A 13,670-nucleotide genomic window follows, 5' to 3' on the forward strand; every position below is an offset into this window, starting at 1 on the left:
ATAAGTCACTGAGAGTATCTGAAGCTTTATCTCATTATTCAAGGATCCTTATTCCAAAGTAAATGGTGGGTTATTTGTCTCCATGTTGGCTTTAGATGAAATTATATTTTGCAGGTCAGTCTGTCGATTGTCCGAATGGTCGTGAAATCTCTTCAAGAAACCAAAGGAAACAAAGCGTTCCCATCACGATCTGGTTGAACTGCAAAGCGTTAACGACCCAAAGGGGATATTGGAAGAAAGAAAGTTGGGAAAGTCTCCAACGAGTGCAGAGGGTTTGCTTTGTGAGCTTCAGATGTGAGTGCTGATGCTCTTGGCTCAGTTTGAGGACAGTTGGCAGAGGCGACGAGCTCCAGTTAGCAGCCAGGACTCAGGCAGATGTTGACACCACGAGTTAGAGCAGCGTACGGACGGCGGTGCGTCATCAATCACGAGTCTGGCAGGAGCCCAAAAAACAGCGAGGGCCAAGTTCACAGAAGGGCACGGTGTAGAAAACCCAATTCTACCTCGATGGGAAGCATCCTGAACAAGAACTCTTAGACTGGTAAAAACCAATCATCTGGCCAAAGTAGTGGCTCGGGGGCTACAACTACAACAAGACGAACATATTTGACCGTGATTTAATTGTAACACACGTTTCTAAATGATGCTGAAGTAACAACACACTGATACCGGTTAGTAACAACCATGAATTAATGCTTTGAGTCTGCAGACAGACGGCAGAGAAACACCTTTTAAAATGCGTGTTTTCTGAATGGAGATCAGCTAAGCTAACGTTATATATGCTCCGACCGTCCTCACTCTCAACAACGGCCTCCAGACATAAATAAACCAGCGACTGTATTCTCCATGACACAGGCAGTCTGTGGTTTGTACTTGTTTCACTTCTGTCTAGTTTCTGAACAGATATGAGGAGCTGTGAGCTCTGAGGGCTAACAGCTAACGGCTGATGTGTTCTGGTTGAACGTCAGGCTGAGATCCTCACCGCTGATTGGCTACCGCGAGTTTGCGTCGCGCGAATTTGACGCTCGAGTTGAAAAAATTGAACTCGAGCGTTCGTCGCGGCCCCCTTCCATCGCGCCGCGGAATTCGCATCAACCCCTTCATGCGCGCCGTCGGAGCGAATTTGCGTCTGTCCGCGTCTCTGCCTTGACTTTACATGTAATCGCACCGCCCCCAAACATCGCATCGCGTCCGGTGTGAACGCAGCATAAGTATAAGCATAAGCATTGTCTTCCCAACACTCACGCATATACATGGAGCTCAAGGTTTAAATATCCGAATTCTGGGAATGGAAAAGAAAAGTGGTTTAAAGGTCGTTCGGGTAACAGGAAAACAGGAACATGTGTTGTCTGGGGATGGAGAAGGATGAAAGAGACGGATGAAAGGAATATAAAAAGGTTAGAAAAGAACTATCATTTCACGGGAAGACTAGGGGTAGAGGAATGTGAGAATTTGGTTAGAGATATTGTCAAATATCTGGAACAAACTCCCAGAAACCCGCAGGTCCGCTGCAACTCGACTACTTTTAAATCCAGGCTGAAGTCCGGCAGTGGCTCAGTCGCTATGGGCTTGGACTGTGAGCCGTAGGGACGCCGGTTCAAGTCCCCGACCAGACCTAAATATGGAGTGTGGACTGCTACTTGGAGAGGTCCCAGTTCACCTCCTGCCCTGACGTGGTGCCCTTGAGCAAGGCACCGGACAACCCCCCACTCCCATTGCTCCCCGGGCGCTGTACACTAGCTGCCCACTGCTCCTGGTGCTAGGATGGGTTAAAAGCATGTGAGACCATTAAAGAGGGCTTCATCCCATTCTATTCGACAAGACTTTTCTGTTTTGCCGCTGCTTTCAGTTGAACTATTCACATCTCACACTGTACTGTAACTTTATTCATGTATTCATGTTTTATTATCTTTGCTTTTTAATGTTTCTAATGTGTTTGAATGCTCTCAATGTCTTTCATTGGTGTAAAGCACTTTGAATTGCCTTGTGTTGAAAAGTGCTATATAAATAAAATTGCCTCAAAATGCTGCCAAATGAAAGATAAAGAGGTCATCTATATTTACAATTCCTCCTGGGGGGATAATGAATGTTTGTACCAAGTTACATGCCATTAAATATAATGATTTTCACATAAAAACACAAACTATTAGCTGGTGCTGGAGATAAAATGATCTACGGACGATGATGACTGACAAACCAACTGGTAGAAGTTCAGAAGTTTCACAGAAAAGGTCAAACCTGCCGATAGCTCTTGATGGAGACTCAGAGGATCTCTAAAGTAATTCACCTGGTGATCATGAACAGAATAAATGGAAATCCATCCAATAGTTATTCGAGATAATTCAGCCTGAACCGACCGGAAGACGAAATCCACCCTCACCAATTCACATAACACCCCAGCACCAAACAAGCTTCCCCATACCATTCGCTGCCCAAGTGAAAAGCCCCTGTCACACTGTCCTGAAATGTACACCCGATGGACACACGATAAAGGAAATGTTCAAATTCGGCTGTGATCGTAGCAACATCGGGCCGTTCGTCAGGGCATCTAAGCCACCGTATGACCGCCGGTGGAGTTTCTCAGGCTCCGGCAGCAACTCCGTGAGCGGCAACTTCGTAAGGCACTCGTGAGGGCATGTTGTCAAATCGTGTCATCTTCGTGTTATCATCGGTGCATCCGCCCTCACTCTGATCGGGGCGAATGCCCGATGGCACCGATGATAACAAGATGCCCTCACGATGGCCTTAGGAAGGGCAACATGGACACACGAATTCAACACGAAAATGAACCTTCTCAAGGTCCTTCGGCTATTTTTTGGCATGCCAAAGATTTTGCCACCGCTCACGAAGTTGCTGCCAGAGCCTGAGAAACTCCGCCGGCGATCATACGATGGCTTAGATGCCCTGACGAACGGCCCGATGTTCCTACGATCACTGCCGAATTTGAACATTTCCTTTATCGTGTGTCCATCGGGTTGTTTTATTGCACAACAAAATCATGTAAACATATTATGTAAATAACCCAATTTGTGTTCTGTGAAACTAAAAATATATTATTTTGAAGGCGGGTTGACAGGAAGTTGTTGTTGCTATGGAAACAACATGATGGAGAAAACTTAATATCTTCTACATAAAAAGACGGAGAAAGTAAAGAACAAAGTCTGAAGATATCAGTACAGTATCATAGTACTGTAACATAATTGTTTGTGTTACTTTCGTTGCAGTTGTATTTCTTAAATGTAATGTAAATCTTGCCTTCGTGTGGTTCGGGGCCATCTTCGTGCGGAATTCACAATTCAATATTCGTGTGTCCATCGGGTGTCCATTTCGGGACAGTGTGACAGGGGCTTAACTAGAAGGCCAGAGAGAAGTAGTGTGTCTTCAGTGTGGATTTAAAATCCCCTAGGGTCTGGGCCGACCTCACATCATATTGCCCCTATGCCCTGTAAGGTGTACTTGGGTGTTATGAAAGGCGCCCCCCAAAATAAATGTATTATTATTATTATTACCTTCACCCAAAAATTGACAATTAATTTATTGCATCAACTAGGTACCTGGATTTATCGCCTTACATTTTTTACATTTTAATTGTTATATTTATTTAATTTAATGAATTACTTTTATTTGATTTCATTTTTTCAATTTTTTTTATTCTGAAAATGGAGCAAATGTTAGGACGTCCCAATTCCCCCGGAATTTTAACATTTTTTTAGATTTGTATCTTATTTTTCTAAGGGTGTTATGTAGTATTTTCTATCCTATTCTAGAGAGTGTGTATTTCTTCCAATGATGTAGTAAGACAAGACATTTACATACCATTTTAAAGATCCCTCCTCATTATAATGGATCTATAAATCCACTAAAAACGTTTGGAAGATGTCCAAACTCCACTTTAATTGGGATTTATAATGATTTGTCTGCCTGCTGCATTCTACTTCAGAGCGCTATGTACTGTAGTACTTTTTATCCTATTCTAGAAAGTGTGTCTTTTTTCCAAGGATGATGTAAGACACAAGGCCTCTCCAGTGTAACAGACCATTTTAAAGATCACTCCTTATTATAAGAGACCCACTAAAGACCTTTGGAAGATGTCCAAACTTCACTTTAATTGAGTTAAAACCCAACAATGTCTGACTACTTGATAAATAGACATCTCAGAGATCCAGTATTTTCCCCTGAGATCTTATTCTGGAGCTCAGGACGTCACGCCACCTTTAGCTGCCCGAGAAGCTGCCTTTTAAAGCAGCTAATATCCCAGTAAAGGTCAGGAAGCTTTGAGTGAAAGTGAATGTGTAACGTGATGGATGAGTGTTGACGGGGGGAAGAGTCTGACATGTTCAATATGGAGCCCCAGTTATCACATTAGCTTGTTTTGGGCGTGGAGAGGGAAAAGGGAAGCGACTAATTGATTCTGGCAGGACAGAAGTGTAAAACACAAACAATTATGGAGGAAGAAGGAGGATGATGGGGAGATTCAAACGGCTCTGACACGATTCATTACCCGAGAGAGATAAAGACAGGGGGTAAACAGCAAAACATGGAAGCAACCAACCGTCCAATCACAACTGCTGCTGAGAGCTTTAACAGCTTGAGAACTAGGAGAAGAGAAGGAGAAATGTCCAAATGTTGCACAAAATACAATAAACTCTAATAGGAGCAGATAAAAGATCCTCCAACCGTCCCAAAGTTAGGCTTCTGTCCTACACAAGTTAAAGATAGCTCTTTACTTTTCCACAACTTTTTTTAGAAACTCAGAAGCTCCAGTTCAAATACAGGAACAAGAGGTTTTCAATACTTGTCCCCAAAAATACTTTTAATAAGAGTCTCATCGCGCCAGGAGTTCCGGGTACTGAACTCGTCAGAAACAACCGTAGAAACTACTACAATATGCATACAATATCAATTAATGCTAAAGATAAACAGAATTATTGTAGTATATACGAGCGAGAGATCGGAAATACCTGTAATGTTATCGATTGTTGTCGTTCCCAATGCTTTCAGTTATTCAAATAACAGATACTACTTCCTGTGATTATATAATTAAAAGATCTTTCAAACTTCTTTCAATGCTGTTCTTCTGGACTTCCAGTGACTCAAAGTCCAGTAGAACCCCCAGTGTTTACGTTCCAACTAACCAACCAACCAACCAACTAACTGGATAGATACAGACTTTCCTCCATAAACATTAATCTGTTCTTACAATTTAGTTATCTATAAATTAGGGATGTCCCGATCACCTTTTTTTGCTCCCGATCCGATTCCGATCATTTGATTTTGACAATCTGCCGATACCGATTTTCCCCGATCCGATCTTTATGCAATGCGTTAAGAGAAAGAAAAGGTAACAGATAACGGCTGGTCATCCAACGCGATGAGTTCAGCTATCTTGGCTGTTATTGTGTTGGCCTTTTCACTGTTCTGGCGCAGTTTCTCTTTCCTTTTAGAAGTCTCTGAACGTGTTGGTTGCTTCAGTGCCGTTACCCGAGTGGCCGCTGTGTACTCGTCGTGTTGTTGTTGTTGTTTGTTTCTCAGGTGGCGTATTAGATTGGTCGTGTTGAACGTAGCTCTGTTCTTTCCACCACGCGGAACCTCTGCCTTGCAAACATTGCATCTGGCTGTTGCACTGCCTTCGCTTTCAATTTTATAATACTTCCAAACTCCTGACATTTTCTCTGTCCCGACTCCCGAGTCACCAGCTGAACGTAGCCTCTCGTTAGCTTGCTGCTACTATTAGACACTGCGCCCACTCTGTTGCTTTCAGAGGAATAAGCAACCAGGTCTGAACAAGCCCAAAGAAAGCAACACATACATGATGTTGTGTAATTTTAAACCAAAACTAAGTCCTCAGGATGACTTTAAGACGTGAACATGGTCATTTTTGTTTTGTAACATTAAATGAAAGAATATATATTTTATAAAAAATAAAAAAAAATCCCGATCCCCGATTTTTTTTCTCCCGATCCCCGATCTTTTGAAAATCGGATCGGATCGGATCGGGACATCTCTACTATAAATCATATCCATTTACGTTTATGTAGACTTTTCTTGGACAATTTCTATTTTATTTGTATTTATATGCACATTTTAAAACATTCTCTTGCACTATTTGTATTATTTTTATCTGTTGTATGTCATATATATATATATTCATGTTGGAGGAGCCTGTGACTTCTGTTGTCCATTGACATATCTACACTGTAGATAATGTGCACATGACAATAAAGCCTTGAATCTTAAATCAGAATATTTTGAAATCCCAAAAAGAAAAATAGTTTTCAACGGAATACTTGTTTTTAACTAACACACCAACTAACCAACTCAACAACGTTTAGTGCTTTCAATCCACACCAAGTTCAGTCCCTTCAAAAGCACCAACCCCAGATGTTACTACCACACAGATCCATTTCAAAAGCTGAAGAAAATACAATATTTGGATATTGGTTCTGTCTTGTTGTTTCAGTAGAAGCGAGACCAAGCAGAGCAGCGAGAAGTGACACAATTGGCGCTGACTGAAAGTATCCTATGTTTCCTTTGTAGTAGCAGTTTGGTCTTCAAAGTGTAAAGCATTATGTAAATAGTGAGTGTCCTCTTCCAGTATCAGAGCAACATGACAACAAAGATATCCCAACTGTAGCTGTGTTCATGACAGGATGTGAGATTACCCAGAAGAGCATCAGGACTGTTTGAGGCAGATGATAGCTATGGGATTAACATGATGACTCAGCCTCTATGGAGAGAGACATCAAGCATGCTCATTTCTGACGTGCAGCTAATCTGAAGTAAACATTGAATACCGCTTTCTATTCCTCCATCTTGTGACTGTGTGACTCCCTCACAAGATCAAGCCGGGGACGAGGGATGTTTTTCTAACACTGACAGGAAGTGACATATCCCAAGAACAGGAACCAGTTAGCGTCAAAGGAAATAAGGAAACAGCCTTACCTAGCTTGGGCAGGGAGTACTGCACTTTGAAGTAGTCCTGGTAGAATCCCAGAAGCCTCTTGGTGATGTGCAGAGCGTAGTCGCCGGAGCCGCTGGAAATGGCATCGGGTCGAGCGTAGAGACGGATCTAAAGAACAACAAGACAGGAATGGAATTAGTCACATTTAAAATGGCTTCCAATCCTTCCAGTAATCCACTGTTGGGCGGGGTTGACGAAACGCATATTTAAAAACAGAAAGGAACCGCCGGTCTCAAGTCAAAAACGGTATGGATGTTGACTTTGAAATGGACTCTTCAATAAAAAAAAACGTAATTGATAGATAGATGTCATGAAGACATGGTGTGTATTTGAATGTCCAAGAGTTTGTAAGACATGAAAAATAATTCATTGTAGAATTTTTAATACATTTATCTGTATTGAATATATTCTAGCTTTCGACAAAGAAGCTGAAACAGTAAAAGCATGCATTCTTGTCAAAGCAATTGCATGTTATTTTTCTAAGTGTTCATTGTTTTGAAGCTCTCGATGCAATCCTTATTGACCCAAACTGTCCGGATGCATTGATGGATATGTTCTGGTCCTGCCACATGTTAGTAAAGCACATGAAACTCCAGGTATTCTGTCCTACTCAGAGCTAACGCCATTGGCTCGTCCATCCAGCCCAGGATGAGAGGGGCTTATATTTCCTTTTCTCCATAAATCTGGACCCAGCTCGCCTCCTTTGTCCCTTCGGTTTATCTGTATTTAGCCGTTGTTACGACCGCTATTCTGGCCGGCTTTAAGACACGATAAGATGGAACTTTATTTATCCCCTTGGGGAGATTCAGGCGTTTACAGCAGCAACAGGGCCAGAGTTAAAAAACAGGATTCACACAAGCTGTTTTTTAAATAAAGTGATAAAGTAACTGTTGAAACAACCGGTTCTTCGGTTCAGCTCCCGCTCTGTTCACACCGCTCAGAGCCCGACTGGTGCTGCGTCATCGGTTGCGTCATGACGTAACCGTTTGCGTGCCTGCTTCATAAAGCCAAACCGCGCGGAAACCCCTCACATCAACAACAACAACAACAATGGCCGATTGTATTGAAGCGCTACTCGTTTTGGTTTTGCTCTGTCGAAACGAAATGGAAGAAATGGGACGACTTTACTACCAACTTACATTCACAGTCGTTACATGCTACATTCAAAAGTTCTTTAAAATCATCATCCACTTCAACGACGATTCGAGGAGAAAGAAGGTAAATATACGTCCTATTCGATGGCGTTAGAGCTAGCTGTTGTTAGCCTCTGCATGCCACGCGCCAAGCTCAAAATACGCAGCTTTGCTAAATTAATTACTATGGTATAACCAGTGTTGGGACTAACGCGTTACAGTAACGCGTTACTGTAACGCCGTTATTGTAACGCATTACTTTTTAAATTCAGTAACTCAGTTACCGTGACTACATGGTGCGTTACTCCGTTAATGCGTTAGTTTATATAGTCAACAGCCAGGTGAACAGAGATGAGAACTGTACTTAAGTACTTGAGTAAATGTACTTAGATACTTCCTGTGTCACATGCGGAGACGGGCTGTGGGCGTGTTTGTGTTGTTTACTAACAAGACTGTCATGGCGGCGGCGGAGCTCAAGTCTAGTTTCTCCACCTGGAGATATTCTCACTATTTCACTTTTGTCGAGCACAAAGAAAAGAACGTTTTAGTTAAATGTAAGTTGTGTCCTGGCGGGTCAAAGAGCCTATCTACTGCCCAAACCAGTCATTCAAATCTCTTAAAACATCTGCAGAAACAACATGCTGGGACGAAGCTAGTAGCTAAGACCACAGAGACTCAGCCGACGCCACTCCACCTCCACCTGCACCTGAGCAACAGCGGCTGGATTTTAACCAAGGGACCGCTAGCGAGGGAAAAGTCCATAAAGCCATTGCACGGTATGTTGTAGAACACATGCAGGCTATTGCTACAGTGGAGTCACCCGCTTTCAGGGAGCTAGTTAGCATGATAGCATGTCCGGGCGGCACACGGCATATGAAACGGAACACTTTTTCCAACTACCTGGAGAAAGAATATACACAAATGTAAAGCCAGCTAATATCGATGCTATCCAGATTGCATATAGTGCATGTCAAGTTGATCAACAGATTGTATTGTTCTCCAATGCAATAACAGAACTGAAATGAAGGCTATAAGGGCATTAATATAATGGGAGCCCTTTTTTAAGTAACTAAAACGTTACTTTTCACAGTAACGCATTACTTTCTGGTGTAAGTAATCAGTAAAGTAACTGAGTTACTTTTGAAATGAAGTAACTAGTAATGGTAACTAGTTACTGGTTTTCAGTAACTAGCACAACACTGGGTATAACATTAAAACTGATGCCCCTGCCCCCGCCTCCGACGTAAGCGTGACGTATTCTACAAATATAGCGGGAGCAACTGCAACAGGCACGGTTGGTGTGAAACAGCCATTTAACCAAAACACATATTTAGATATAATCCTGTTTTCTTTATAGATGTCTCTACCAATTATTAAGATTCGTTATGGCTCAAACTAATATATATAGGCTCTAACGGCAGATTCAGAGAGAGGAAATGTAGTTAGTGAACGCTGAACTCTGCGGGAATGGAATTAAGCCAAGGTTTTACACGAGGGGGGAAATACATTTGGCAGAATTTACAATCAAATCGACACACAGACGAAGAGAGCAGTGTGTTAGGACTCAGGAAATAACACAATCAGCTCGAGTTTAAGTTCAAATCTGCTGAGAGGCTGGGATTCAATTTGAAGGGTTGTGTTTTCTTTCTGTCCAAATGTTCAGAGAGTTAAAGAGATGGAGGCAGCCGCGGGTCGAGCCTTCAGAGGGAAGAAGTGGATCATGTTCAGCTCTCGGGACAAAACAATGGAGAGAGGTTGAGTTTTAGTTCAAACCTACAGGAAGAAAAGGATTTAGACACAGAGGGGATGAGAGGTTCTGCTGAAGGTGGATTCTAATATTTCTGACATCCAGTCAAATAGATGTGATGAAACCTTCGCCCATAGCACTTCACTGCAGTCTGGCCTCGTAACAACGACTTTCCGTACAACTATCCTGTCGAGGTAAACATATTTTAACGGTCGACTATTATGCAAAATCCACTTTTTCATGTCTCTTCCACATCAACATGTGTCCCCTCTTCTTCATGTCTCTTCCACATCAACATGTGTCCCCTCTTCTTCATGTCTCTTCCTCATCAACATGTGTCCCCTCTTCTTCATGTCTCTTCTACATCAACATGTGTCCCCTCTTCTTCATGTTTCTTCCACATCAACACGTGTCCCCTCTTCTTCATGTTTCTTCCTCATCAACATGTGTCCCCTCTTCTTCATGTCTCTTCCACATCAACATGTGTCCCCTCTTCTTCATGTCTCTTCCACATCAACATGTGTCCCCTCTTCTTCATGTCTCTTCTACATCAACATGTGTCCCCTCTTCTTCATGTTTCTTCCACATCAACACGTGTCCCCTCTTCTTCATGTTTCTTCCTCATCAACATGTGTCCCCTCTTCTTCATGTCTCTTCCACATCAACATGTGTCCCCTCTTCTTCATGTTTCTTCCTCATCAACATGTGTCCCCTCTTCTTCATGTTTCTTCCTCATCAACATGTGTCCCCTCTTCTTCATGTCTCTTCCACATCAACATGTGTCCCCTCTTCTTCATGTTTCTTCCACATCAACACGTGTCCCCTCTTCTTCATGTTTCTTCCTCATCAACATGTGTCCCCTCTTCTTCATGTCTCTTCCACATCAACACGTGTCCCCTCTTCTTCATGTTTCTTCCTCATCAACATGTGTCCCCTCTTCTTCATGTTTCTTCCTCATCAACATGTGTCCCCTCTTCTTCATGTCTCTTCCACATCAACATGTGTCCCCTCTTCTTCATGTTTCTTCCTCATCAACATGTGTCCCCTCTTCTTCATGTCTCTTCCACATCAACATGTGTCCCCTCTTCTTCATGTCTCTTCTACATCAACATGTGTCCCCTCTTCTTCATGTCTCTTCTACATCAACATGTGTCCCCTCTTCTTCATGTCTCTTCTACATCAACATGTGTCCCCTCTCCTTCATGTCTCTCCTACATCAACATGTGTCCCCTCTCCTTCATGTCTCTCCTACATCAACATGTGTCCCCTCGTCTTCATGTCTCTTCTACATCAATATGTGTCCCCTCTTCTTCATGTCTTTTCTATATCAACATGTGTCCCCTCTTCTCCATGTCTCTTCTACATCAACATGTGTCCCCTCTTCTTCATGTCTCTCCTACATCAACATGTGTCCCCTCTTCTTCATGTCTCTTCTACATCAACATGTGTCCCCTCTTCTCCATGTCTCTTCTACATCAACATGTGTCCCCTCTTCTTCATGTGTCTTCCTCATCAACATGTGTCCCCTCTTCCCCATGTCTCTTCTACATCAACATGTGTCCCCTCTTCTTCATGTCTCTTCCACATCAACATGTGTCCCCTCTTCTCCATGTCTCTTCTACATCAACATGTGTCCCCTCTTCTTCATGTCTCTTCTACATCAACATGTGTCCCCTCTTCTCCATGTCTCTTCTACATCAACATGTGTCCCCTCTTCTTCATGTCTCTTCTACATCAACATGTGTCCCCTCTTCTTCATGTCTCTTCTACATCAACATGTGTCCCCTCTTCTTCATGTCTCTTCTACATCAACATGTGTCCCCTCTCCTTCATGTCTCTCCTACATCAACATGTGTCCCCTCTCCTTCATGTCTCTCCTACATCAATATGTGTCCCCTCTTCTTCATGTCTCTTCTACATCAACATGTGTCCCCTCTTCTCCATGTCTCTTCTACATCAACACGTGTCCCCTCTTCTTCATGTCTCTTCTACATCAACACGTGTCCCCTCTTCTTCATGTCTCTTCTACATCAATATGTGTCCCCTCTTCTCCATGTCTCTTCTACATCAACATGTGTCCCCTCTTCTTCATGTCTCTTCTACATCAACATGTGTCCCCTCTTCTTCACGTCTCTCCTACATCAATATGTGTCCCCTCTTCTTCATGTCTCTTCCACATCAACATGTGTCCCCTCTTCTCCATGTCTCTCCTACATCAACATGTGTCCCCTCTTCTCCATGTCTCTTCTACATCAACATGTGTCCCCTCTTCTTCATGTCTCTTCTACATCAACATGTGTCCCCTCTTCTTCATGTCTCTTCTACATCAACATGTGTCGTCTCTTCTTCATGTCTCCTCTACATCAACATGTGTCCCCTCTTCCTCACGTCTCTTCTACATCAACATGTGTCCCCTCTTCCTCACATCTCTTCTACATCAACATGTGTCCCCTCTGTGGAAAGAGACTCTGAAAGTTTCAGGAACAAAGATTCTCTCTCTTTTTGTCCTGATCCATTTCTATAAAAACCTGCTGATCATATTTTGGCCACTTCATGATGTCATAATGACTTTTTGTCTTGTGTAACCATTAGCCAATCAGCAACCAAGGTAACCCTCCCTCAGGGACTTACATTTCGGGGTGAACGCGATCTACTAGATCAGGGGTGGGGAACCTTTTTCCTCTTAAGGGCCATTTCAATATTATACAAATTATTGACCTCTGCTTAAAAATACTAAAATCACAGCCCATTCATTTCGCCTTTCTTTCATGCTGTGCAAAGAACAAGCAACCTCGTAATCCAGATATCTCACCATGACCCGTGCATGGTTGTGACATGACCACCAAAACAGAAAGATGCCCCCTTTTTTTAAATGTTGAAGTTGAAAGCATCAATCTGTTGCACTTTGAGAGCAACATTAATAGATCTATGGACACATCTCTCAACATCCAGATGAAACAGAACTGGAAGCAGATTTACTTTTCTTTATGGATATTTTACAAATCACTCTCCTTTCAAACTGTATACTTGTTTATTAATAACAACTTGTTTTACTGTCATAGTATTTTATACCTGTCTACTTTATTCTCTTGTTTTTGTATAACTATAATGATCATATAAAGATGTGCCTTTACCTCACTGGTTGTAGAAAAGCTTCTCATATTCGTTAGCATAGCTAGCTAACCAGATGCTAATAACAACAAAGGTATTGCCTGTATGCTCAGTGTGACGGATGAACAGATCGCCACTGGGCTTTCAGCTAAAGACACAGCCACGCAGAAACTGGCATGTGTACGGCTCCTTATCGGTACTGCAATTTTTGAAGTGCCGGAGCCGCGTTCTGGTGCTCTCCGTCAGAACTGCACCCCTGCTGTCAGACGAGACATATACCACGTGATGACACGTTAGGCTTGTGTTGTGTTCAAGGACCCTGACCTTTGCCAGGAAAAACAGGCACTCGCTTGTTTAATTTTGGTCTAGAGTTCTTTAATTTTTTTTTTTTTTGCGTGTGTTTATAAATTACCTCGAGGGCCGTATCAAATGGTCTCGCGGGCCGTATACTAGTAGTACCCCTGTACTAGATAGTTCCGGAACTAAAGATTTCTGGGGAACTAAGGTCCGGGAACTATTCCTGGGAAAAGTACTGTAACCAGATGTCTCTCAGAGGGGCGTGGGGAGGGGCTCCTTATTTTCATCTAAAGTAACGGACAGAGAATCAGCACTTTGGAAACAGGGCTGAAACAGAGGGGATTATGGGTAATGCTGCAATGATCTGTTTGGTGTTTCAGCCAATCAGAGACAGGTTTGTATAAATCTGAGAGCTGTGATA

The sequence above is a fragment of the Pseudochaenichthys georgianus genome, unplaced genomic scaffold, assembly GCF_902827115.2.
Source record: "Pseudochaenichthys georgianus unplaced genomic scaffold, fPseGeo1.2 scaffold_560_arrow_ctg1, whole genome shotgun sequence".
Classification (NCBI taxonomy): Eukaryota; Metazoa; Chordata; class Actinopteri; order Perciformes; family Channichthyidae; genus Pseudochaenichthys; species Pseudochaenichthys georgianus.